The sequence below is a fragment of the Harpia harpyja genome, chromosome 9, assembly GCF_026419915.1.
Source record: "Harpia harpyja isolate bHarHar1 chromosome 9, bHarHar1 primary haplotype, whole genome shotgun sequence".
Lineage (NCBI taxonomy): Eukaryota > Metazoa > Chordata > Aves > Accipitriformes > Accipitridae > Harpia > Harpia harpyja.
Window position 1 is genome coordinate 798,669 of NC_068948.1, and position 27,994 is coordinate 826,662.

The 27,994-nt window shown below is 43.3% G+C and overlaps 1 protein-coding gene across 2 annotated transcripts in view; it reads right to left on the reverse strand.

Moving 5' to 3' along the window:
• The window catches only part of ZFHX3 (zinc finger homeobox 3), a 344,347-nt gene that overhangs the window by 246,035 nt on the left and 70,318 nt on the right, over positions 1-27,994 (reverse strand). For both annotated transcript variants that reach the window (XM_052795595.1, XM_052795594.1), the window contains exon 2: positions 26,744-26,857. The gene's annotated coding sequence lies outside the window, so the exon portion shown is untranslated. The remainder of the gene's footprint in view (positions 1-26,743; positions 26,858-27,994) is intronic.

Below are 27,994 nucleotides of genomic sequence, written 5' to 3' on the forward strand. Positions count from 1 at the left end.
ACTCAGGATGGGTAGATGCGAGGATTACTGGGAATTAGAAAGAGGCTTAAATAACACTCGACGTGAGCTGACATTAGTCCATAGCACGCAAAGGCAGAAAAGCCATACCCACTACTTCATTAGAAAAGTGAATGCCTGCCCAGATCCCCACCTCAGCATCCACTGCACGCTAATGGAAAGGGAGGGGGACTCGGAATTCAGGAGGAAGCGCACCCGCACCTCTACACTGCTCTTTTGTATTTCAATTTTCTTTGGCCAGTGGGGATGATTTTATAGCATCACAGCAGAACATTATCTTTTATACTTTGACAAAATGAAACTGAGTCCTTGGGATTTTTTCACCCATTGCTCTCTTGGCTACTTCACTGCAGTACTATTTCATTACTTATTGATTTTTCAACATGCTGTCTGCATCGCTGTAATTTACACAAGTTCTGATAGCCCTCAGCGATGCTTAACACCTCAGGGTGAGATCATGGAGTTCACTTGAGATACCAAAGGTAGGCAACAAGTTCTTCAGAAAAGACGACAAATTGACAAACTTGATAGTCAAGAAGGAAATTTGAGCAGCTGGAGGTGTATCATACCCTAAATTATCAAGATATTTTTCTTAGCCAAATTGAATTAGAGCAAATTTGTACCCCAGAAATTACTCTCACATACAGCTAATAAGGGACTGCAAAGTGTATGGCTAAAACCCAAGAAATTAATAATGCATGTCCCTTACATGGCAGTTGAACTAATAATGCTATTTTTGTTGTAACTGGAGATAACCACTGGTCTACAGATAGGCTTGTTATTAGAGAATGCAGCTTCATCATGAACAAGGACAGTGAACTACAAAGAGCTTCTCTTACATTGAGGGAAGCAACTGTTTCTTCTTCAAGCACTTTTCCACATTTCTGCCATTTTGAATAACTCAGAGGCAATCACTTGTGGCAAGGGCGCTGTTCACCTTGACCAGAAAAGATGGACGAACCTGATGTCTCTGATATGATGCGATGTTGTAAGAGCGTATGTGCCCATCTCCATTCTGCTGCCTCGGAGCTCCAAAAAGGGGATGCTTCTGCAGGAAACCGGTCACTGCTTAGCGAAATGAGCTCTAATCTTATCAGAGGGTCTGATCCTACTGGTATCATGCACACTGATAGCACTTCAAATCACTTTAGGAAATCTGAGTCAATACTGACTGGCCTTTCCTTCTTTCCAAGTAAACTACAAAATGCTTGAGACATTTTTTAAATGCCTATTCCTCTACAGTTGAAATAACATTACTATGAGCAATCTTGACTTTTTAGCTTGGTTTCCCTCTTACTGAACTATAATTTAGGAAAAAAATATACGGAAGTCTGAGATGACTTTTTGGTAAAGGCCTAAAGGTCTCATGAACCCTGTGTTATAGACTAATGTATCTACACATGCAGAAAGTCTTTTACCACATAGGCAAACAGGAGACTGAATGGACAGATGGTGAAGTAAACCAAACAGCTAGCAGCTACTATCAATTGTCTTGATACATCAAAATCCCAAGAAAAGTGAGTTTCATTACAAGCAAAAAACGTACACAAGACTTACAGAATTCATCTAATGAAGGATTAGAAGATCTTGTGAGAACCTTTGTGAGTAGATATTTAGGATATTTATCACCAGCTGTACTGTAAAGAACAGATAAAAGTGATACACAATAAAACACGTAAGGACCTTCAATGGGGTTAACTGATGAGCTGGAAGTATAAATCTTTGTTATGGTAGCATATGTACATATGGCAGAAACACTTTATGGTATGCGATAGTAAAATCCAAAACTCTGAAGACAATTTCTCTCCAAGGTGGCTAGCTAATGAGCATCTTCCATGTAAAGCGTAATCAAGTATGATTCAGGTAGATGGGGCATCCTTCTGAAAGATATTGTCTGGACAAAGCGGTAAGTGCCTTGCGGTATGGATGAAAGTGCTCATAGACTGCCAGTTCAGGTGGTTTGCCAGAACTGTCTGTAAGGAGGGAGACCCTAAAATGATTTTGTAGCACATGCATCGGGATGCCTGTCCAATGTTCATAAAATCCTGGAAAACAGGACTGGGACGCCCCTCTAGAGGCCGTCTGGCCCCTTTCCCTGTACCAGGATCTAAACCAACAATCCTCTTGGTGCTATATATGCCTGACCAATGCCTTTCAGTCCTAGTATTTTTATGTGCAGGTGGATTTCCCAATAATCTCACTGACTTTCAGTTTGAAGATGCTGTAAGAGAGCTCTATTTATAGGAGTACAGCTGTATTTGAAATAGCAGATAAAACCCCACATCACCCTGCACACCTTTAACAGACCTTCCACAAGCTTAAAGATAAAAGGATTTCTTCCACAATCAGGTTGTCATAAAAGTCTGAGGCTCTTACTGCAGCGTGTGTATGAGGGTTTGGCTGATTCATGACATGGCTGTATCTCTTTGGGTCAGAGACTGCATTGCTATTCTGTGTTTGCATTTTGTCTTGGAGTTCCTAAGTGTCCTTAGGTACTGTGAGAGTATAAGTCAGTAGAATAATAACCCTGTGCTGTGGTGCAGTCTGGGACTTTCCCTATGAATTCCAGCCTCCAAGAGGATGTTAACACTAACTTAAAAAAAATATTAAAAATTAACTGAGGCATACAGTATTAAAAAGCTTAGATAGCTGATTAAAGGGGCATTTATTTTCCCTGGAAAATATCCCTAATAAGATACAGGTATAGTTAGATTTTATTCTTTCTTGCGCTAGCTCTCATGACAGCAGGCATTATGATGTCATGAAGTGGCAGAAATCTGCATTAATAGCAAGATCTTCAGACACTTCTTGAGAATTTCAGAGATACTTTTGTCAGAAAAGACATCCTGAATACTGAAAGCTGCAAATCATCCTACCCATCTGGCAGGAGGCAAGAGAGGCCATGAGGTCTCTGAGCTGTGGCCACAGCAAGCGTGGTGGAGCTGGGGGGTCCCTCCTCAGCGGGGCAGGGGGGTGCCGATTGCACATAGCTAACACTTGCAGAAGACCTTCTTGTTTCAGAAGATCTTACAGAGAACGGGACACTGAAGAAGACCATCTGTATGACTTTGTACACTGATTAAAATGACTCTTTGGGTTTCTCCTGTTCTTATTCTCACTCTTCTGAGCTCCATGTGATTCTGCATTTGTGCATCCCCTTAGTATAACCAAGCCCTAGACAGCCACCAGCCTCGCACAGCCACGAGCCTCCAGCTCTCCATGGCATTGTGCCGGGGTGGTGGTCACAGCTATACGTTCTAACTTTTATACCTTACTCCTCAAATCGGAACCAGGGAATACTTACTGGACACAAAAATGGATTTGTTACAATGCTGGATAAACGGTTTCTAAGGAGTGCCACCACCACCACCACAACCTGGGGAGATAATGCCATCAACAATACAGAGTTCCTCCTAAGGAGAAAGATAAAGAAATAGCAAAACTGTTGCTGTACAGCAAAGGGCGCTCAGCTTTCCACGCCACGCATTGCTCCTCCAAGCCTCCTGTCCTGCCTTTGGCCACGCTGCTTTCACAGGGGTGAGGGGGTGTCCAGTATCCCCACCAAAAGAACCAGATCCAGGCCAGAGTTAAGCTGGGAAAGACTGTGGATGAATCGGCTTTACTGCATGAAAATGAGTGAAGGAGAAAAGAGACAAAGCCGACACCAGAGCAAAGAGGATCTGAAAATGTCCTAACAATTGTTTATAAAACTCTGCGAATGTAATGAAAAGCCTGTGAAATTCAACCCAAAGACTGCACAGAACCCCTGCTGCTTCTTTTCAGCTGAGAAGCCCCGCATTGCTCTCATTTTTTGATAGTACTTTATTTAATCTAAAATGCTAAGTTTTCAATAAAAAGGCCTTTATTTACATAATACTAATATTTTTTTGGACACTCTAGCAAGCTGCCACCATGAGCTGGGCTCTTTTAAATGAACCATTAAATGATATCCGCGCAGGTCCAGCTGGGCTGATAGCTCAGCCTCTCTGCACCCCACATCGGGACCCACGAAACCAGCCAGACCTGCGATGTCCATCAGGCCTTGCCGGGGGTAACAGGAGGCTTTCTGGTTTAAGAAAATTGCAGTGATTAGAGTACAAATATTTCAGTTTGCTGGAAATCAGATTAAAAAAAATATGCTTCAATCCAATTTGGATTTTTCAAAATACTGAAATTATGCATGAAGCAGAAATCCCACATTTCTAGAAGCTGTACTTATTTTGACTATTTAGAGTGATTTATTGAATAATTCTGGAAATCAAATCGCACATAATAACTTTTATATCAAGAATATCAGTGTTTCATAAAACTCAGTTCATATCTTCAGAAGAGATTTAATTTTGATGTAAATATTTTAAGTGATAAATAATCTGTTTCTTTACAATTTGTCCCAGTGCTTAACTAGCCAACTTGTTACAAATCTACACTGTATCTCTCTTATTAATTTACAAACTTCAGCTTTCAGCTATTGGGAGTTTGATGCATCTTTCTCTGCTTGGTTAAAAGGTCTCTGATATACACACTCCTCTTTATACCCTAGCTGTAAAACTTTTAAAAACTCTCATTATTCGACTGCAAGCATCCCTCAATTTCTCCTCAGAAACCAAAACCAAAACAAATGAAAAAAAAAGGGCAAAAGGGGAAAAAAATCAGTGCATAAGGAGCTGGTCTCTCTTTTGTGTCAAGGAGAATGAAGCAAAAAAAAGACAATTAATTTGGAGTATAATTCTTAAATATCAACTATTTGCTGCTTCAATGATGGAAATAGATCCCAGCCAGCTCTCTGACACTCTTGCAGAGGTAAGATGGGGATGAGTGGTCTGGCACCTGGGGACTGTCTCTGAAGCTCCAGCGTGCTTCTTGCAAACTCTACAGATGTCTGTTAACTAAGGGGTTCAAGCATGATCACAATAAAAAGCAATCTGATTCCACGGTGAATAAAGAGAGATGGCTTCTTCGTTCTGTTTTTCTTTGGGAAACCTGACTGTTAAATTAAGGATGGAAAAAACTTTTCTAAGTAATGCCAAAGCTGTGAAGTTAAATACAAAATTTAGAAACTCTGGCACCAGAAAGCTCTCAAGTTCCTCCAGTGGCCAGACTGGCCTTGCTTTGCATGTGCATTTCTGGTTTTATTTATTTTTTTATTGTTTTTAATCAAACTAGTACCTTAAGCTATTGCTTTTAAGAATTGTCAAGTATTTACATAACACTGTATCTGCAAATGAGGCCAAGTTATTAATGATATTAATATTTACTGACCCACAACAATATATTTTATTCTGTAACTTTAAAGGAAAACATGAATGACCTTATTAGAACCTTAACTGCGTCACTTCCTGACTTTGCTTTTTTGTAATTCCCACACTACATTAAATGCTTTTTCTGTTTCACAGACGTGCACTTGTGCACACATACGTGCATGCACACTCATACTTATTTACAATTTTGATTGCATGAAACTGTTTATCAGCGTTGTGTGAATAATGCCAGGAAAAGATACTCTTCAAAAAATCAATACGTTGAAAGTGCTGTTTTAGGGTTGCAGTAGTTGTTGGTTGTGTTTCTGAGTTATTCCTATTGACCTGAGTTCAAAAACAAGGTATTGATTTATAAAGTACCTTCAGTAAATAAATGCACATTCTTTCTGCTAACCCTAATAACCTGTAGCATACAGAGCAGGGTTTCAGCTCAGCTCGGGAAAGCACTGCACAGTGTGTCAAGAGTTTTCCAAAAGCTGGCAGACTTTTTTGACAGAAAGGGTAATGGAGATAACATTACAAAAGCAACGCGATTGACTGCGCTGTGAGCAGAAATTAAAAGAGAGGGGAAGAAATAAGAGGGTGATGACTCTTTTTTTAAAGGAAGTCCCGCAAATTATTAGGTTTGTTGTGTATTTGCAAGCGATATACAAGAAAAACTTGGCTAGTTTTATCTGATGGTGTGCACAGAGAATTGTCTCCACTTGTGAACAGTTAGGATGTATTATTAACTTTCATGATAAATGCATCCTTCTCTGCCTGAAGGATAAAGTCCATACTAATTTGTAGATATGGGGTTTAATTAAAAAAACAAAACATCCATCAGGTTTTAGAATAATGCTGCTACATCTACATCGGCAACAGTTTGTAGGCGTGATCACCTAAGGAGCGAATGGCACCCTGCAGCTTGACCACACCACTACGAAACCCGGCACTACGGCCTGGCGGTCAGCATTACCACAGTGAACCACATCCAGCTAGCGACTGCTGCTTCGGCGCAAACACCTTGACATTAAATCCACGCATCTACGGACTTGCATTAGGCTTTTAAAGTCTGCTTCAGCTGCTCTCTCTTTAACTTGGGGTTGCCATCACAAGTATGTCTGTCACCAACACTGTGCTATTTTACCAGGTGCCAAACTTTAGAGAGAAAAATATCCCATATTTTCTCCTTAACTTAAAATGCCACATGAAACCAGTCTTATGGGAAATAAGACAAACAGAAATGTTAACAAAAAAAATCCGTAGAAAAAGCATATGTAAAAAATATTCATGCAAGGTCCATGCTTTAAGTCTCTCACGATATTTACTGTCCACGGGGTCAAAATAAAAATCCAGCTTGCTCAGTATGAGAATCTGGTTACACTGCGATTATAAATTTCTATTACACTTGTACTCGTGTGGTGAAATGCCTTTGCTCCTCAGAAGTTTTCAGTTTGGGTACCATCTCACTTGAGCATCCCAGGGGATGGCCAGCAGAAGACTGCAAGGAAGACAAACCCAAATTGGCAAATCTGAGAGGAGACTTGGAAAGGTAGTCTTTATCCAAAGTATGCATTCTGATTTAAAAGAAAATATTTCTGCCATCACTATTTTCCAGATCAAGCATTCATCCTGAGAGGGTCTTTTCTTCTAACAGTAAGACTGAAAATAAGGTGGGATGCCTCCACAAGACCAAATTTCCATTGCCAGAAAACTGACAACGTGACAAACATAAAGAAGATGGTTATAAAAATAAGAGAAACAGAATTATCAACAAAGCTCTGCTCTCACTCTTTTTCAAAGGATAGTTTCTATTTAGCTCTTCCATAGCACCTTTCATCTTATTTCCCACTGCAGGCTTAAAGGAATTAGACAGTTCAACAAGGCAAGTAGTAAGGACAGTCAAACATTTTGCTCTGGCACTCCTGCCTTGCTGTTACTTAGAAATCAAGTTGTTTAGAAAGTACAAAAATTCATCTGAATTTTCATACATTCAGAAATATTATAATGCCCACATATTGTCCTCATTTTTATTGCTATGGAGTGATCTTGTCAACAACCAATGGTCTCTTTATTGCCAGTCTTTATCTCTCGGTAGCATGATGCGCACCCATACCCGGTGCACAGTCCCAACCCGGGGCTCAGCACAGCTGTAAAATCCACTGGAAATTTTCCAGTGCAGCATTTTTTCATGAGATTTGTTAGCCATGAAATGCTCCGTGGGAATGTGTTAGCGTAAGCCCATCTTGTGAGGAGTCCCAGCAGGTTTTTCACAGACACCTGCCTACCCTCTCCACCCTCGCACAGCCTCCGTCCAGCCCTGCGATGCCTCGGCAGCTCCCACCCAAAACTCAGGGTCCCACCAGCACGCCACGCTCACTATTCGGCGCTCCTGTATGGTGCAGTCCGCTAACACTGACTTTGTCGACTGTGTCTCATCCTTTCCTAAAGCCATCAGACAACTACTAAGACAAAAGAAGACGGCTGTGTTGTTAGTAAGCACATCTTGGCAAGATGTCCTACACCCTGTATAAACAATAAATATTTCAGGTGTTGATGTTGTTTATGAGAATCTATCAATTTAGCTCATTATGAAAGGAAAGATAAATGCATCCAAAATTAATGAAATTTTTCAGACAATAAAATTTTTAGAAGTACTGCATGTTCATTTTAATAGTTTATGAATTTGAAGTGGACGGTCTATCCCCATTTTTACTATCGTAAACCATTCGGACGACAAACGTTACATGTATTTCCGTAACACTGTTATGACTTAAGTTCATTTCACAGTTTTGTTTCATACTCCTCAAACCTTGTATTTCAAAATTTATGGTCTTGCTACAAAGGTCACATACGAACAAGTATAAGTCCTCTAAGATCTGTTATTCAGAAACACTAAGCTGATGTTAGTTTAATTGATTCTGTGGAAGCAGCGATGCTTGTAACTCCTGAGAATAAGGGCTTTTCACAAACTGGCAAACTTTCCAGTGGGTAAAATAAATATTGTTACATCCTTATGTTAGAGGGTATATGAACAGCACGCAGTTATACCAATGCACCTCTTTAATGATGCAGCCTAGTTTAAATACTGTGTCCTAAAGATCAAAACGGTCACGCTTTGTGGAGCACAAGCCACGAACAAAAGCCAATAACGCGTCCCAGCTGTTTCCTTTCTTGGGTGCAAGCTGCATTTAGTGCAGGGCCCAAAGTAAAGCCCAAAGATTGCAACAGCCTGGACGGTTACAGGAGCCTGGGGTGACCCAAGCTGCGCCATCAAGCAGCCAAGCAAGCCCGCCCGCCAGCGCAGGGTCCCTGGGGGTCCCCATCCGCCTCCCCTCCACCCCAGGCCATGCTCCGCACGCACTGACGCGATCCTGCGGAGCATCGGACACACCTGCCACGGGATCTTGGAGCTTTGCCTGCACACTTTCCAGGACAGATGTAATAAAACACATTTTTTGCCCCTTTTCCCCAACAGGATTATAGAAAGGCAAACAAAGAAATTTTGAGTTCTTCAAGGAAAGGCGCCTTGAACTTCTGTATGTGACTGGGAGATTTAAGACCACTTTCCACTTTTCCCTAAGTGAGTCTTGGAGCAAAACTGTTCTCGTCCTATTTCTGCAGAGCTCTGGAGAAGATGCAACAGTTTGGTTTTGAGGATTGTTTCACTTCAAGACAGCAAAGATTTAGCTGCAGGACTGCTTATGAACTGGGGTGCCGACATCTCCCTGTGCCAGGAGGCAATCCGAGCCCGGCCAGAAACGCAGGCTGAGAAAGCTCAGTTGATTCTGCAGATTAAGGATGTGAAACTAATTACGCAAGCCTCATAAAGCGTTACAGAGCAAATCATAATCAAACCAGGGCCAAAGACAGCAGATACACGATGGAAGGAAGATCAACAGCTTGTCAGAAACCTTCTGAACGCCCCACACCTTCCTCCCATTCCCGGCCCTGTTTCCCCCCACGCTTGCTCTGCGGGATGGGTTTCTGCTCCCCACCTCCTGGCCAGGCAGACGCGAACCCAAATTCCACAGCCGCACCGCAGGCGAGCCCTAAACTGGAACCAGATGGGCAGCGGCGGGCAGCGCCGTCGCGGCCAGGGCCCAGCGCCTGCCAGCCATCGCTCCCGTGCCCGGAGGGGCTCTGCTCCACACATCCCAGCGGTGCCGGGGACTGGGACGCTCCCTGCACGCTCCTTCCACACGCTCCCGGCCCAAGAGCTGCCCCGCGGGAGGAAGAAAACAGAGCACTGTTTTCCCCGGTAGGTTTTCGATGAGTTTTGCTGATAATAACATTACGGTTTTCCCTGCGCTGGCAGTCAGATGAGAGAAGCCTGCAGCCTTCGGAGGGATCGATCCGATCGATCCCAGAGGCTCCATGTCATTTCCAGGGGATTTGCTAAAGAAGCTACTTATGTCCCTTTTTCATTTTCACCAACTCATTACCAGCTGCTGCTGCTCCCTGCATTTCAGCAGCACCTGCAGGAATGAAACCATCCGCTCCCGCCCGCCTGATCCTGATTTAGATACCTCTTCCACAATTAAACGCCGCCGATCGGAGCTGAAGGCAAAAGGCGGGTGATGCCAGCGCGCAAGGTTCATTACCCACCTCTCCCCTCCGCGCAGGCACACACAGACACTCTTTTTTCTTTTTTTTTTTTTTTTTTTAAAGGGCAGCCCAGCAGCAGACTAAGCAACTGATCCCCTGGCTTAACTTTTAAATTAAGACCATTGTAAATTTGGGAACTTGAGAAGAGATGGAGAGGACACCCATAATCCTTTGCAAATGTCAAGTGGCTCTCAATATTGGTTACTTTTCAAAGGTAGCTAGGCTACAGCGTGCTGCAGTAATGAAAAAGCCCTGCCAGGCCCACTCCATAGGGCTTCAGTCAATATACATAATATTATTGGGCTTTGAAAGGATTAAAGATTGTTTCTTTTGCTTCCTTGTAATATGGTGATCTCTTGCGCCTAAAACTCCGAATGTGCCCCCTCCTTCAGGGGAGGATGCTGGAGACCATGGGATGCCCCACCGCTGCTCCCTCCAGCGCGTCCGTGCCTGTCCCCGCGGTACCTGGCACCCTCGGCACGCCGCCCTCAACGGCCGGCAGAGCTTCCCCAGGATTTACTTGGTCCATTCAGCCATTACTGCTGACAAAGGCATTTCACCCTTCTTCCATGCTGAGAGACGGAAGGGGAACTGAGAATTTTTAAAAATAAAAGTTGAACAACACTGAAAGTCTCCAGTTACCAACAGGACCCAAGGGTGGACTGGAAAGTGTTGAAGCATCTGGAAAAATACCATTTTTCTCTACATAATACTCAAAAAAGTTCATAGATCTGTGTTTTGACTGCAAGAACTCAGTTCCTCACAAACACCCATTAAGTACGAGAAATCTTAACAATTAGCACTTATTTGAATCTCCTGGGGCTACTCTGAGCCATCATGGCAGCTTTGTCAGAGAAGGCAGCGCAGGATGACACCCCAAAGTAACGTGACTCTTAACGTTAGACCTCCTCTTTGAGTTTGGTGTTTCTGAAAGCATCATCTCCTGCAAAAGGCACACGCAAACCTTGATTTAAGCGGTCTCGGACAGAGGACCTCACAGCTGAATTACTGTCAAAACCTTATTTTTTATCTTTTCACATTGTATTTTCTTGTTCTGATATTTAATTAATATTATTTCATTGAATATGGTGAATTTTTCTTCTCAACAACCTTGTATATATTATTATGGCAGGATTCCCTCTGACTCTCCTTTTTACAAAGCCAAACGTGAAAACTGTTGGTAAGCTGCTGCTCTCAGTTATAACCAAGAGAAATGAAGAACCTGAGATTCCTGTGTAGGAGAGAGCAGGGTTTGGCATTCTGGATGTCAGTAGAGCCCAGCGCTCCCTGAACTCCGTCTGGTCTGGAGTGAAGCTCCCGTGATTTAATGGCAAAGACGGGAGCTTCCAACACCTGAGCTGGTACATTTTATTAGATGTGGACTGATCCCTTGCCACTGAATCTTTACTGGAGTCATTAATTCTGAAAAAAGTAGTTGAAAAAAGTACTGGTTTTCTCTTACTATTCTTATGATACTATGATCTTCAACAAGTGAGGCAGAGACCAGAACCTGCAAACCCAAGCAGGTGAAGAAGCAATACCTTAAGCTCAGACCATTGAAACACGGCCAGGAGAAAGTCTGATTTACTTTGGAAGCAGAAATGAGAAGATATGCAGTACCATGCCACTGTAACGCAAGGCAACACAGATGTCCTGGCACAGTAAAATGCACAGCAAGGTCTTATGCTCGCTGTTTCTGACTGTGCTTATCCCAGTGGGACTCCACGGGCAGTTTCACACCGAAAATTACCCAGGTGAGTAACTTTCCACTTCAGCAGAAGACAGGAAAAAGGGGAAGAGGAACCAAAGGAAATGTCAGAAGTTTTTTAACACAGTACGTTAAAAAGCTAAATCTCAGGAAAATTTTTAACTGAAACCCTAACGAAAGTGCTTCTGCATGTTTCAAGCCATTAATCCTAACTAAGGCTTCCCCACTTTAAGGGCTGATCTAATGTCCATTGAATTAAAAGAAAAACCATGTAGCTACACCACTGAATAAAGCCTTTGATTTCAGATTTATTTTCCAAAAGAAAAATGTTCTATATTAAAACAGCAATAAATAATACAGAGCGTTTACAGACTAGATTACATGTTATTTCAGGTGCTGAAAATAGTTTTTCTGAGGTCAGGTGGGATAACCAGATGAGTGACTTCCCACTGAAGTCCCGCTGCTGGGGCTGGATGCTGCCCTGACCCACTGACGCCGAGCTCTGGCCAGCTCCGACACAGCCAATTTAGTTGGTTTTGCAGGTTTTGGATGGGTCCTGAGTTAGGTGACACTCTGGCCACTTGTTTACGAAAATGTAATGACCGTAAATGTCCAATTTAAGAAGGATTTTGGTAATTCTGCCATGTCAACAGAGTTAAAGTTATGCTCCAAAAAATTTGCAGTTTTGCTTTATTATAATGCAAATTTCTTTTAGAAGTTTTGAATAAAAGAATTAGTAAGATATGAGGATCCAAAACCTGAGACAGTATTTACCTTAATTTTCCAGGGCAACATGTATCCAAAATGGAATAACCAAAAGGTTCCAAATGTCTCTGGTTTGCCTGATGCTTGTGGGGATGGGCACAAAGACAGCGATGACAGAACAGTTTAGCAGCTGATATCCTTTATGAGATACCTAGAGATACCATAAACTTGCCTAACATCTTGTAAGTATTTTATAAATGTCACAAAAATCCCACTCAGACTTCAAAGGGTCTGTAAAACTCTACTGTACAGCTCTACTGCAGAAATCTGCAGGTGAGGAATCACACAAGAAATGAGGGGAGAAAGAAGAAAGAGAACCAAGAGAGCAGAACGAGACCAATCCAGAGACCGGCGACATGGACATTACACCAAGATAACGGGGAAAAAAGGGAATAAGGACTGAAAAGGTACCTGTATAATGACCAGGAGATCCTTTCTCAAATGAACTCTCTTTATAGGTATCTCACTGTCACTTTCTTCTTCTTTGATCACAGAAATCTCAGACTTGCATAGCGCTTCTTGTCTGGCAACTTAGTGAAATGAGACCTAACCCTGCATTGCCTGCAGGTATTACACCTACCTCTACCAGTAAAAGGTTCTTAAACATGTTTTTAAAGACTACAGCACAAATAGCCCAAATCCATTAGAACAAGTGAATTAAAAAAAATAAAATCAAAAGATTCTAGACTGACAGGGTGATAAAATTAGAGGTTAAATACCTAACAATTGTCCCTGTATCACTTCGGGGATTTTGTTTTCCTTCTAATGGTAATTTTAATTTGAATTTTCAGGCCAACAGTTGTATTTCTTGAGAAATCTATACCGTTCTCCTAGCAGTTTCCTTTAAATAACTGATGGATCTTCACAGTCTAAATTCCAATTTAAAAGATTTGTCTGTAAGAAAATCCCAATCTCAATAAAAGGTAATGCAGCTGAATCTCTTCAAGCCAGACTGACGGCAATAAAGAAGCAGTGAGTTTCTATTAGCTAGAATAAGTTAACAGATTCCTAGTAATCCTTCCTATTACCACTAAACACCTGAATACAGATGCCACATTGTAAGTGAAGATGGATTTTTAATTTCTGGAAAAGTAAGATCCCATGCACACCTTGTGCTGGGAAGGCGATGAAGGAGGGAGTGGTGTGTGTTAGACCTTCGCCAATAAAAGATTTCACATTGCAGAAGTCCGTGGGACGCTGCAGAATGGTAAAGTCATTCATCACATGTATTTAAAGTTGAATTTGCTGATATTTTATGGTATTGGATTTTATTTCTATTAACATTTTATGCTGAAATTACAGAATGATTCGTGAGTACTGAATTTTTGATTGCTTTTATACTTGCTGGGACACTATTAACGTTGATTTACGTTAATAGCACTGTAAGAAGATATTAACAATGAAATTTCCAAAAGCACTTAGCATCCCATAATTGGAGTTAAATGACAAAAAAAATGAGGGGATAATAAAGTATAGAGAGAGACAGAATTTTTGACAATACTCCCTCTAAACTGTATTTTTCAGGAAGAATTCATGCAGGACAATTTTATAAAAAAATAGTCACCCATCAAGAAAGAGAACACCTTCTGTACTGACTAAGCAATGTGATGGCAAATTGAGATGTAGGTCAAGCACCACCTCCCTCAGGCGCTGGAGACAAACTGAGGATCTCAAGGGAACGATATGGATTTTACATCTTCACACCAGACGGGTGCCGACAACTCCCAGTCTGTAGAGCACTTTTCTGGACTGAAATCCAGGAAACAGCAGTCAGAGGCTGATACAGGAATGACATTAAACAGGACAGAAATTTGCCAAGTTTCATCTTTTGAGGCTAAGAGAATGAAGTTTCTCCAGAGAAGGATATAAAACAAATGCGACACAAGTGCAGTACACAGAGATGTGGGGCAGAGCGCAGCAGAAGCGAGGTGTGCTTGTCTCTGATCCAACACTCGCATTTGCCTGTTCTCCTTGCGCGGCAGCCGTGCCACAAATCATACCCGTTACAGGGTGAGACACTCTGCAAGTGGACGGAGTTGAATAGATCTCTACCAAGCTACACCACTACCAGCTCTAGGCTAGAAAAGTCACTGTATGGCAATTTAAAAGAGCTGTTCCCCACGAAAAAAATACTCCATGCACGAAGGCAGTGACAAAACCTCACAGCACGTGTCTACCTTCAACACCTTGGCCCCTTCTGACTTACTGATTCTTGGCAGTTGCTGGACAGCATCATGTTCTACCAATGGAAGTCCTCAGCAAGTGTAGGAACTAGCTCTAGACAACTAAGGGACCCGACGGAGTAGAAACAGGATGAATGTTTTCAATTTCACTGCATAAAATCTCTCTTAAAATCGAGAGGTTTCTATGCTTCATTTCAAACACGTGCATATCTCATGACATGCAGTAAACATCCTGAAAAATAACAAAATGGCGTGGTAAAAGCTGCTCTCTGACCCAGCCGGGTTGTTTTTACATTCTTATGCCAGGGCTGTGCAGAAGACTGTGTCCTTGCTTGAGGGGCATGGCAGCCAAGGAGGTGCTGCAGAAAGCATCTCACTCGACAGAAGGTGCAAGAGGTGAAACTAGCCCAAACAGAGGATGCTCTTCCACAGAACACTTAATTATATTCTTTGATCTCAAATCAGGCTAAAACAAATTTAGGGTTTTTTTAAAGAGAATTTCCACAAATTCTACTTTGCTATCACTCATATATTGTTTTTAAACCTTCTCTTTCCATTAAAAAAGCATCAAAGTGCTTTTTGTTAAAAAGTGCTGCAATGCACTTCACTGTTTTCAACGCATGCAGTTAAATTGCTCATTTAGTCAGTCAAAGAACATATAGGGCAATGTGACAAATTGTATGAAAACTTGGAACAAAAAAGTAAACTTGAAACAAAAATCTTAAAATAGACAACATAAAGAAACAAACACAACACTTGATTTGCTTCAAGTAGATTTGTAAAAAAATGCAAAAACTGTTTGTATAGATGTGTTTTATCAGTTTTGTTTAAATGACATTTCTGTGGGGATAAGAAGAAAGAAGATATGCCAAAACATTTTCAGTCGGTCTTAATCCAGAAAATAACTATGAAAATATTAGTCTGGAAGCAGGTAATTTCGTCCTTTTACTCTGACCAGGAAGGAAGACCATGTCAGAGTTTTGTTAAAAAGAAATCATACCAGCGTCATTTTATGGTCCACTAAAATATGGAAGAAAGTCATATTAGAAGTCAAATCACACAGTAATGAATGAAAAGTCTTGGCTGTACTTAGGAAAATAAACATGTAGCAATAGCAATTTTACCATAGTGATGACACATCAGGTGTGTGATTCAAAAATGACAAAAGCCAAAGAAATCTGAAATAGGACCAAATCCAGCTCTGAGATCTACAGACTTGCTGATTTTAAGGTCAGAGGGAATGCTGTGATCTCACAGTCCAATGATTTCATCCCCAAATTTAGATGTGAAGCTGCTGTTACAGCTTTTAAGATATGAAAATATATATAAAGAAAAGCATAAATATTAATGTAAAGACTTCAGCTGAACAGGAATCTGCGAGATCAGTTGGTAAGTTGGCTAATTACCTATCTCTTACCAACACACAACTTCTCTCCAGTCTGAATTTGTATAGCTGCAGGTTACAGCCATCGGCACGGGGAGATACCAGCTGGGGAACAAGTTCTTTTGTCTGACCACAAACAATAAATGCAAGATTTGTTATTATACAAAAGTAAAAAGAATTTTTGTTTTGAAAGATTAGACAACATTTCATTTCAATGGAAGAACAACTGTTTCATAGTCAGAGCTGTATTTTGGCTGCAGCTACGTTCACCTAGTCAAAAACAAACAAACAAAAACCCAAACCAAAACCCTTTTATCAGCAGGAACCACATTTGCTTACACAGAAGATCTGTCAGCAGACCAGAGTAAATAGATCAAATGGAGCTGACATGCTACTAAATTTAATATGCATCCTCATGTCTTTAAAATTCCTATCTACCCATGCATTTAAAAGGTAGTTTCGTGGCCTTCTTAAGTAATTATATTTCAATAACAGGCAAGAGTATAAACGCATGGAAACTTAACAACAAACACACTGACTGATACATAAATTAAAAACTGATTGATGGATAGATAACTTAGATGAATCGTTAAATTGGCATATGATTGGGAAAAAACAACAGATCAAATACTTGTGCAGTGTCCCAGCTCAGCAGACTGTGATGGATAGGTACCCACATTAACAGCTAAGCAGACATAACAAATGGGTAAGTGCTTGGACACTTGGGTAAGTAGCTGACACACAAACGCACAGCCAGGTGCCAGTGCCAGTGAAACGAATGGATAGGCACCAGAGCGTGAAGGAGAAATACAGAACCAGATAATGGTACGCTGGTGTATGACGACACAAACTGTCCCTCATCCCGTCACCCTCCTGGATGTTCTCCCACAGCCTGTTTCCAACCTGCTCTTGCACCGCTGGAGAAAATACCACCTCCGGTGGGGCTGACGCTACAGCCTGAGGGGACCAACACCGAGAATGCTGCCCCAGGAGAGCAGGGCTGATACTAGGGCACCAGAAAATGACTATTTCTGGAGCACGAGCATCAGAAAAAGGTGGATTGCATGTGGAGGAGCTTCTGGGAACAGCAGAGAGGACGCGGCCGTGTCCCTGAGAGCAAGCATTGATCTCTGCAACGCCGAATCCTCTCGACGGTCCAGTGCCTCGCTCACCTCTCGAAGCTATGCCACTGGCTAGCGCCTGCAACTTCTCAAGTGGAAAAATGTAATTTTATTATGGCTCTTCTAGCTTCACTTTCAGCATCTGCACTGCAGCAGAGCATACAAAGAAAGGTTATAAAGAATTTCTCATTACGGCCATGGGCGTAGGATTCATAACATCCCCCGGCCAACCTCCGTTTGCCTCCCTCTGTTAATAAAGCGTACGCTTGGTCCACCTGCCTCCCCGGCCCCTCGCCGCGCCCCCCACAGGTGCCCCAGCCCTGGGCCACCCAGCGCATCACCCCCTCATCCTCCAGGGACGGGAAACTCCTTCTGCTTTGCCTTCTCTAAATTCTTATTTCATGGGCACCTTCGGTTGCAAACCCGCTCTTGGAGGCCCAGAGCTGTAATTAATCCATGTCACAGGAAAGATGTAGTGTCGGTAGAATTTATGACTGGCTCTGAGCCGCCGTGATGAGCAGGGGCACCTCAGCCCCTTGTGATATAAATGCCTCTGCTAATTGGATTGCAGGAGCTAATCAGAAGCTGGAGAGAGAATGAACGCGCTCAGCCTCCCCGCTGCTGGTGCGGGCTGATAAAGCCGGCAGCTGCGCTTGGGGAGGAGGCACAGGAATTGCATCCCTGCGCGGAGCCTCGCCCGAGATGGCTATCGCGGGGTGCCCGCGGCCACCGCGGCGCGGGGTGGCCGTGCGGGCAGAGGTAGGGAGGACCGCGGTCGGCCGAGGACGGTTTCACCGCCGACCACGGGCAGATGTGCGCAGCGGTGCATGGAGGGGGTGCGCAGGCGCAGGTGGGCCCGTGAGCGGTGGGAGGCTGGTGAAAAGCTCGCACGGCCCTGGCAGGCCGTCTCCGGCCAGAAGCCGTGAGCATCCCGACTGGGTGCTCTGGCAGGCAGCACCACGGGCAGCCTTGGGCCGGGCTGCCTGGCTTTGCCGTTGTAGCAGACACCACACGGCCCTTCAGCAGTCCTTAGGGTCTCCATTGCTGACCTCAAGCATTAGAAAGGCTGAATACTCAATGATCCCGATACCATGTCTCTCGATACCTTCGGTACATGCCTTTCCCCAGAAAGACAGAAAACCAGAGGGACGAAGGTGAAAGGAACGCGACAAGGACGCTCCTGCAGTAGGAGTAGGGTTGGCTACGCCAGGAGCAAACTGGGCAAGTGTCACCTGCTGTGTGCTCCACGCACCACGTGGGCCATCAGACGGTGGGCAGGCAAGCGGGAGATGGCTCCTGAGGATGGGGTCAGGACAGTCTTGAGATGGCTCCGACTCCAACCTTTACAGCAGCTTCAAGCTCCGTGATCATTCCCGCCTCCCGGCCAGGGTGGACCTGCTCACGGGGAGGTGGGAAGAGCCCTGGCTGGAAAGGTCTGACCTGACTCTGCACCCGCACATGCACAAACCAGGCGTGTGCAGGTTCCCACTGGAGAACAGGGGGTTTTTTGCAATCCAAGGCTCTTCCACATTCAAACAGCTTTCCTGTCTTCTCCAAGTCCTTCTTACTGCCCTTTATTTTGCTCTCTGCCTCCCTTTCTTGCAAATACATTGGTTCGAAAGTAAATCCTGAAAATGATGACTAAACCCACCAATCCCTCCTTACAGAAATAGTTTTCCACCTTCTTAAATCTTTTTGGAGGCGCACGGGAAAATAACCCTTGTATTTATGCAAATTTAAAAGTGGCGTGTGATGATGGAAACAAAACAGTGCTGGACTGCAGCCAAGGCATGGCACCGACGGGGCCTCTCAGCTGCTCGCCTCCCGATTCTTCGGGGGAAGCAGCTGTAGAGAAATGAAAATACAGAAGCCCCCGCGCACACCCGCCGCCGCCCGCGCACGCATTCCAGCACCCGTCACCTCGGAGGCGGCAGGACGCGGGCTCTGGCCAGGCACTGCCTGCAGCCGCTGCCCGAAGCACCCTGTCGTCCCCCACAAGCCTCCCTGTCCCGCTGTTCCCGATTCCCCTTTCAGGAATTTACAAACATTTTCCGCAGATCAATATCTGTATTGATTATTCATTGTGAGCGAGTCGTGTGTCTTTGGTGATCCAACCTGGCAGAGTGAGCAGCCAAAGGCTGCTGCAGTTACGGGGGGAAAAAAAAAAGAAAAAAAAAAAAATCCACAGAAGGCGAGAGGGACCCAGATCTTGCTGGGTTTGCCACTGCCAGCAACGGAGACGGATGGAGAGGAAGGAAGGAAGAAAACGGGAATGGCATGAAAAGGAATGAAGAGACGAGGGAGCTGAGGAGAGAAAGCGAGAGCAGGAAAAACAAAGTCACCGCTGGAGAACTGGTGCCGGGGCACGCCGGCAGCCTGGAGAGATTCCCAGCCTCGCGCTCGCCGTTCTGCACACAGATGCGGTGGACTTATTGCTCCGGGAGCGAAAAGTGACTCACGGTTTTGGTATCTGCTACGTAAGAGCTTTGGGGGGATTCCTTGGCTGGCTGACAGAAAGGGAAGAAAGCAGCAGCAGTGAGGTAAAACGCGATCCCTTCCTCCTGCCTTCCTGGGAATACGCGTCGCCTGGGCTGGCTGGAGCAGCTCGCTGCTCGCTTATGATATGCAAAAGGAGAATAATTAAAAGCGCCAGCATCACTTGCAAAGTGAGTAAACACAAAGCCTTTCAAAACATGCTCTTCAGCTAATGAGAAGCTGTAATTTCTTATACTTAAAGGCAAAAAAGACACTGATGAGACTCAGTGGAGTGTGTGTGCATGCGCGCCTGCGTGTGTGTGCATGTGTTTGTAGATATGAGAGAATCAGTTAATTGTTGATGATGTTTAGAAAAGGGATTATGAGAAAAGACACTGAAATGATGACAGGGAACATCTTGGATCAGAGCCAAAGAAATAAAATAATCAAGGACAATCAAGCCTGCAGCTCCGGAGAAAGCGCCGACTGTTCTGCCGGGGACTTGGAAGGAATTTCCCCGCACTGCCGAGCTGCAGCTGGAATACGTGCTTGGCACCAGGAGGGAGAACTGCAAGGAGCAGTTTGCTTGGAGCATGAAACAACAGAAGAGAGAACTATGGAGCTGTGCTATAATTCAGAGGTTAAACAGCTTTGTCTGCTTATGTGTCAGATGGAGAATCGTTTTTTGCCCACATCTGACCTGCTCTCTGAAAATGCAACTTCTGAAATCCTCTGAATACAAGCAGAAGCTGACAATTCTCCATACGCCTCTCCAGAACTGCTGTGACATTACGAAAACAAAGAAAAGGGAGCTTGAGGAATTAAGCTCTCCTGTGGCTGCAGGACCTGATGGACCTGACCATGGGAACTGGCTCCGGAATCAATTCTTCCTCAATTCTGGAAATCGGAAACACCTTACTCCGGGTGGGGGGTTGCAGCTCGCTGCCTCCAAACACACAGGAAAGGTGACAGTCATCGGGAATACCAAGAGCAAGCTTTCCTTCCCACCTGGGCATCTGATTGCTGTCCTGAACGAATGGATTTTAATAAATGTTGGCTTTCTCTTGGGCTGAGGTTGGGTGGGGAGAGAGCATAGAGGGAAATTTAAACCATCTTGCGACTGCTATGTTGTAAGTGAGCTACAAAAATGCCATCTCTTTGTTTTGGATGTTAAACTCCGTCTTACTTCATTGTTGCTGAATTTTGGCACGTTACACTCTGGGCTTCTCCAGCAGCAGAAACACATGGTCTATTAAAGTGGGAATCTTTGGGGACGCGGAGGCAGAGAAACAAGCCAATCATACATGGCTTTTCCACATTTCATGTTTTTCAGCATTTGCAGAAAGCTTTTCGGATGGTATGTATGTGTGCGTGCGCCAGGGAGGGCGGGAGGGGGAGAGGGGGTGCGCAAGAGGGGGAGCGAGCGCATGGCAGGAGCAGGCACGATGTTGGGGTATGTCTGTCATGGATGCAGCGCGCGGTCCGTGCTGCCAGGCAGACACCCCTTCCCCTGCGCCGGGGCTCTGCCGAGCCTGCTCAGACCTGAGCTGAATGTTAAACGCAGAGGACTAGATTAGCATACTAACCAAGTCGTGTCAACCCCCGGCAATCAGCAAATGGCCATCTCCTCGCTACAGCCGGTGCGGCAGAGCCTGCCAGACGCTTAACCGTGTCCTTTGTCAGATCACTTTTTATGTTTGTGTTTAGCTTTTGTTTTCCAATCAGACCCTAGAAATTCATTAACAAGAATGAAAGGCAGAGATGCAAAAACCTATAATGAAAACAAATGATCTATTGAAACGGTGCTCAGGCTGAAAGGAGGGGTCTCTCAGCGCTGGGACCAGAAGAGAAGAAAATCCTGCAGCCTGGAAAACGCCTGGACACATGCATGTCCTTTCCTGTGCCAAGGCTCCAAGGAGACAGTTGCTACAAAGCCAGTGGTCTGCGTAAGGATGTTGTAGCATTGTCTTTACAGAGCCTCAAAGAAATGCCAGCAACCAGCCAAAAAGAGAAGTCGTCATTGTTCCTGCTCTGGCTGCTGTTAATATCGTAATTACTACGGCTGCTACTAGACGGGCTTTAATGAGAAAAAAAGTTTCTGTGCCTGTAAACATGAACTTTTCAAATCATTTGAGTTCATTCACATCATTCCTCCTGTTCTGAAACAGCAGCAGTGGTCCTGCAGCTGAAGAGCGAGGGCAGCCCCCGAAGGGAGGGCACGCCGTCCGTGTGCGCTGCAGGTGACTCCGGGGACGAGGCGCTGCCTCCATGCCCGGCAGCTTCAGCACGCAGCCTGGCCAGCAGCAGGGATGCTCAACCTGGTGCGGCAGGCGGTTCAGGTGTCTTCATCTCCTGTGTTATTTCTTAAACAAATTATTTCACGAATGTTAATGTCCCCTAAACTGTCATATGGTTGTGGAGAATAAAAAGATTTAATCCAAGCATAGCCTTTTTATCAGGATCTATCAAATAAGGGAAAATTTGAAATAATCTGTGGCGTATGATTTTTATTTTTAAATGTTGTGTGGGAGCTTTAAATATCAGAGAGGCATAGCCTACATATTTGTCAGGCTGATATCCTGGATTTTTAGGCAAATACGAATGTGGAGAGGAGGAGTATGTGATCAGCCCCAAAGCCCCCCGTGCAGTCTGAGTGTGCAAGTCTGGGAGGTCAAACCCAGGGACAGAGCCTGCCTGCACAGCCCGGGGGTACTCGCCCTGCTGCTCACGTCCCAGTGCAGGAGCCTGAATGCAGCAGCATCCCTGAATGTGTGTCACCGTCACAGGAATTTTCTGAGCTCTGAGAGTCTGTGTAATTGAAACTTTTGGGAAGCAGGAATGTTAGCAGGGAAAAAGGAAAATGTGTTTCAGCCCCCATTGTCATTTTGTCCTCTACTCTTACTGCAGGCTGGGTGATAGAGGCAAAGGCTCTTGGGCTCTGTGTGTGTCTAGTGAGGTACCTCCACTAATTCCAGCTGATTTACTCCAGCTGAGAACCTATAGCTTAAATGTTTTAAAGATAGATAACTTAAAAGATTTTATCTGTTGAAGAAATTGGAAGAAAATCTCTCATGCATTTCAACACCTGCCATAAGTCCACATCTTCCAGTAAGGAAAACAACAAGCAAATCAGCTAATGTTTACGGAAACCTCTCTAATTTATACATGGTAAGGACATGCTGGATAATCTTACTCAGTATAGTTTCATCTACCTTCACAATTCGATAAACAACCTGAAACCATTAAGAATCTTCCAAATTTATCCTAGACTACAACCAGTACTTACCATTAAGCTTTAAATTGTAAACACTGCAAATAGTGGTGAAATGTTTGCTGCTTGCTAGGGATTCCTACTGACCACAGCTGGGCTATTTATGATGTGGGACCAGAGGGTTTTGGAGCCACTGAAATAAAACCATATTTTCACAGTAGCTTCTGAAAGAGCCTTGTGCCAGTCAAAAAAAAAAAAAAAAAAAGTATTTTGGGAAATCACACGAGAACTGTCTATCATATATGCCAGCATATCACCCAGGTAATGAACTACAAATACATTCCCACTGCTTCTTCAGTCTTGAAATAAAATAGAGGAAAGTTACTAAAAATATGTTACATTCTTATGCTAGAAGATCAAGACACACTGAAACTGAAGAACAAACCTGGAAAAATGTTAGCAAATAGAAAGGCTATAGCTTCGGGGGGGGGGAATCTCTTAGTTGAGATGTTCATCAGTAATTAAGGATGTTTCTCACCTCCTCAATGAACGGAATAGACTTTAGGCAGTACCTGCCAACCCCAGAAACAAACAAGGATTTTCCAGCCTTTTCTTTGCTGTCAGTAAAACCTGCAGTTCAGAGCATGTGCTCCACTGCCTGACTGCAAAATAAGCCTGTCTCCCTGAAGGAGAAAGCTGCAGTGCAAATGTTATTTGCCCTCTGATATGGAAGCATGAATGTCTCTGGATGTAGCAGCTCCCATGGCCACAAACCAAACCAGCCCGGCAGAGGCGAACCCAGCTGCCAACCAGCCCCTGTCCTCCCTCCGGACAGGGGGACGCTGTGTGCCCTGTGATTTTCCCCGGGTGCGTCCACACCAAGTGCTTTAAGTGCAGCCCGGCTGGTGCCACGGCAGCAATACAGAGGATTTAGAGTGCAGGATCTGATAGGAACTTCAGTGGGCTGATGCAGTGCCCTGGAAAACAAGAATATTCCTATCAAGCTTCTCCTCTGACCTGGAATCTTTGAAGGCAGGCTCTGTTACTCCTTGTTTGTTCCAGCAGGTGTTAAAAAGAAATCCCAGTGATATGAAAGGATGTGACTTGCCAGCTTCAGAAAATGAGAGTTCTGGGTGTTATTAACAAATGCCCCTTGTACTCTGAAATACAGTGTTGGTCATACTTTCTCCACTTTCTTCGCACTTACTGAAGAGCAATTAGCCAACAGGTCATTATAATAATATCCTATAATAAAATCTATGACAACTAGCAGCAATATGAACAATGGCATTTTCCTCACCATGCAAGGTTGAAATCAAAGCCTTCAGTTTAATAACCAAGTCTATTCTAGATCCAAAGGGAAAACTAAGACTAGCATGGAGAAGAAAGTTCCTTTTTACAAGAGGAGGTAACAGAGCTGTATTCTACTGACACTGCTCGGTCTTCACAGAACTAAAATTGTTGATTTTCCTTCCTGCAGCTGGTTAAAGATTTGGGTCTCTTCTGGAGGCAAGTGAGCCTCACAGTATCTTGCGCTTTGGTAAAATAAAATTGTACCAGCTGTACAATTTTTAAAAGTCACAATTCTGCTAAACAAATGCCAGTTTTCACATGGACATTTAGAAGTACTATTCTCCTCTTAAGGCTTTCTCCTTGCCAAACTTTAGTCTAACCGTTCAGTGCTTATGTAGCTTAGAAATATTTCTTAGTAACAGAAATTTGTACTCCTGCATTGTTATCCTGAAATACAGCACAGTTTTGCTTAAACTGAAAACTCATCTCACGAGGAAAATCACTGCTTGAAAATGAAAGTTTCTAACAATTAAGAGAAAGCTAAAAAACAGTGGTACAGTGAAAACGGATATGTACCCTGGATTCTAGCAACTATACAACTTCTACACGTTTGTCCTACAAATAAATTAAATGTAATAATATTGTGATTATCAGTAAAACCATGGGCACAGCTACCTGCTTGCTTAGTGCTGTTTGTGCATACCTAGGTACTATAAACTAAACAGGCTTCTATCTTATTTCCACTTGTGTGAAGGATTTCCCTACTAATCCCGTACGGCTTGCTTTTTGCCATGTGCACTTGTCTCTTCAATAGAGTTAAACCTGCAGTTTAAATTAACTAAGATGCTCAAGCCAACCATCCACAAAGTTGTTTCACCCATATACCAGTGTCTGTTTGGTTTGGGTTTGTTTCACTTTTTCATAGTCCCATCTTCCCACTCTACGGCCAAGCTGATGAAGTTGTGAGGTTGGGGGATTTCCTGAGCATACTGCTACTTTTTCTGCCACAGTCTTTAATGAAAACGGTAAACAGATTGGTCCCAAAATGGATTCCATTTGTAGATGTTGGATGTCTTTAAAGAATACTTACAATTTACATTAAAACAAAATTAGTCAAGACATAACAGCATGGGAAAAGTCACAATCAACCGCACGTGTTATCTCTCCAAAATGTTTCAAAATTGCTCCATTTCAGCCTCCTTTATCTTCCTTTCTCTTCCACCTCTCTTACCTTTCCCATCTTTCCCTCTCATTCTCAGACCAAAGTCAAGAATATTGACCTCAGGGAAGGTGGGATTTCAGTGTTAATATTCCTCACCCAAATCTTTGGATTCAGTTTACAACATCTGAAGAACATCATGCATCCCTCCCCCCCAAAGTATACCAAGGCCTGAAAAGTTTCCTGACTAAATGGGAAAAAGTAGATGCTTTCCTCAGGATCCTCGGAGATATTAAGAGCACAAAGAGAATGAATGTCTTCGCCCATCACAGAATTTCCCAAGGTTTCCATTTAATTTATGTCTGATGATTCTCAAGAAATTGAAGTGTGCACTCACGTTGTAAACAAAATACTTCAGATAAAAACATATGAAGAAAGCAAGAGCGAAAGCTTCCTTAAAGGATAAAAAAAAACCTCAAAAGCAAATACAGGAAAAAATCTAACTCCAAACTTACACTTCTCATTTTTTCATCTAGATAGAGGATACTGATGAGTATTTTTTGAAGTCTACCATTAATCTTTCTATTGCTATCGATATTACACAAGGTTAGTCTGATATTACAGAGTATCCCAGATATTATGAATGACTTTATAATGGCTCAAGATATACAGATATATTAAAACTAGGTACTTTACAGAGACTCAGTGAATTCTAGTTACATAAAAATTAATTCTGAAAGAAATTACTACATTTGGACAACAGGTACTTTTTCAGTGCCAAATCTAATGGTGGAGACACTAGTAGGAAGAGAGGGGATATTTTTTCCCGCATTCAGGAAGATGTTTTTTCTGCCAGCACATCATTTACCATAGTTTTGGGAAACTGAATATCTAAGAATTGAAACAGACCGTCCGAATATGATTTACTTTCAACAATTCACATACAAAATGAAACAGGCCAGGAGTCTCATTATTTTCTCTTCGTTCCTTATCCCTGTTTGACTATGACAGAAATTCAAAGGACAGTTTTCCTGCTAAGAAGATTAAGCCAAGGGCACTAATCATTTGGCCTGTTCTTTAATGACAGAAACTAACAGTTAGGGTCAACATAAACAATTAAATAACAGAGCCCTGATGGCTCCTCACCAGCCCACAAAGAACTATAGCCTGACAAGGTATTAGCTTGCAGACATCTGGGGGGAAAAAAAAAAAAATCTATGGATTGTCTTGTTCAAAAAACACCTTTTCATTCATCTTACTGCACTGAAAATAAGATGAACCAACATTACTGACCAGCAAGCCAGGTGCTAAGAAATACTTCATGCAGACGGCATTTATAAAAAAAACCATAGAGCCATTAGAAGAAAGAGCAAGCAAACACTGCTGTTCACCAGAAAGGCAGAGGGTAAGTGACACAAAGAACTCTCAAATCTCTGCCCAAGAACAGCATGGTTATATTACATGTAATCACATCTCTTTTAATCCATGTTATTTACATTACACATCCCGGGAGGGCTACCAACACAAAAATCACTTCTACAAGGCTTAAGAAAATTAGGTCATAGAAGATCTCCCTACCTCAGTATGGAAATGCGGAGCTGATGTCACAAGATTCAGTGCCAGCGAGTGGAGCAGGGGAGATGGTTCCTATTCAGACCAGAAGTTGTTGGTACAAACTCTCCAGATCAATGCCTACAAATGAAAGAACATGAAATATATAAAGAATCCTGAAGAATTTGGAATAATGCAGCAAAAGAACCAGAAGTTTGTTTACAGCATGGAGTTGTTAATATTTTTTATCTGTGTTCAGCTCCAACTCAGTCAACATTCCCAACCGTTCTACTTCTCCTGCAACCGAAAGCTGACCTGTAGCATCTTTATATGATAGGAACATTTTGCATTCAACAAAACAGACAGCTGCACTTTCCAGCTTCCTGGCTTAATACAGAAAAGACTGTATCACCAACATTTAGATGGCCTTGCCAATGGAAAACCTACAAGTTTATCTGTACGATAGACTCTGACTCGTCCATTAGCAAAGATGGAAGTTCTGCGGTCTTATTTTTCTGTTTTAACCACTGCAGCTCAGTACTGTTTCTCACGTAACAAGCAGGGGAATAGATGTATAAGGAAGGAAAACACACACTATGAAGAGTTAGGAGAAACAGTTGGATTCATGAGAAGCCTTCTGCTTCCCAAAGAAAAGCATCACTTTCCGTGCACAACTTGGCATCCAAATGGATGTGTGATGCAACCTATGTCAGAAGGTCTCCAGGATGGGAACTCTTCCATTCCGGTGGTGGTTCTTGTTACAGTCACACCTCTGCAGCCGTCAGGAATTTATGAATAGGAATTACAGAAGCCTACTGAAATACTGTTTGCCTCTCCCCAGTTCGTTACTCCTCTGTCTACATTCTACACTTGAATGCATTTTACCATTTTCTTTCTTGGCAAGAGTCTTGTCTGACTACTTGAATACCAGCCTCAGTCTTGGATTGCATCTGACAGGGAGAAAAAGCACGCAGAACTCTAGCTTGGGCTTGGGAGAGAAATCGTGGCCGGCTGATGGTTCTATCATTACGGGGTCGCTCTGCAGCCAAGACTGCAACCTGCCAGTCACAGGCAGAGATAATGATGCCTCCTTCTCACCCTGACTTAGGGAGCTTTAGCCTGAAAGTGAGTGGTGCACGACACAACTATGGGACATGAACGTGTGTGAGACACAACAGGTGAAAGGCTAAAATGGCATGGATTCAAAGCTTGAAACATAAACAACAGAAAAAGGAAGCTATTTGAAATAAAATAGATACTTTCAGAAAAATGGAAGTT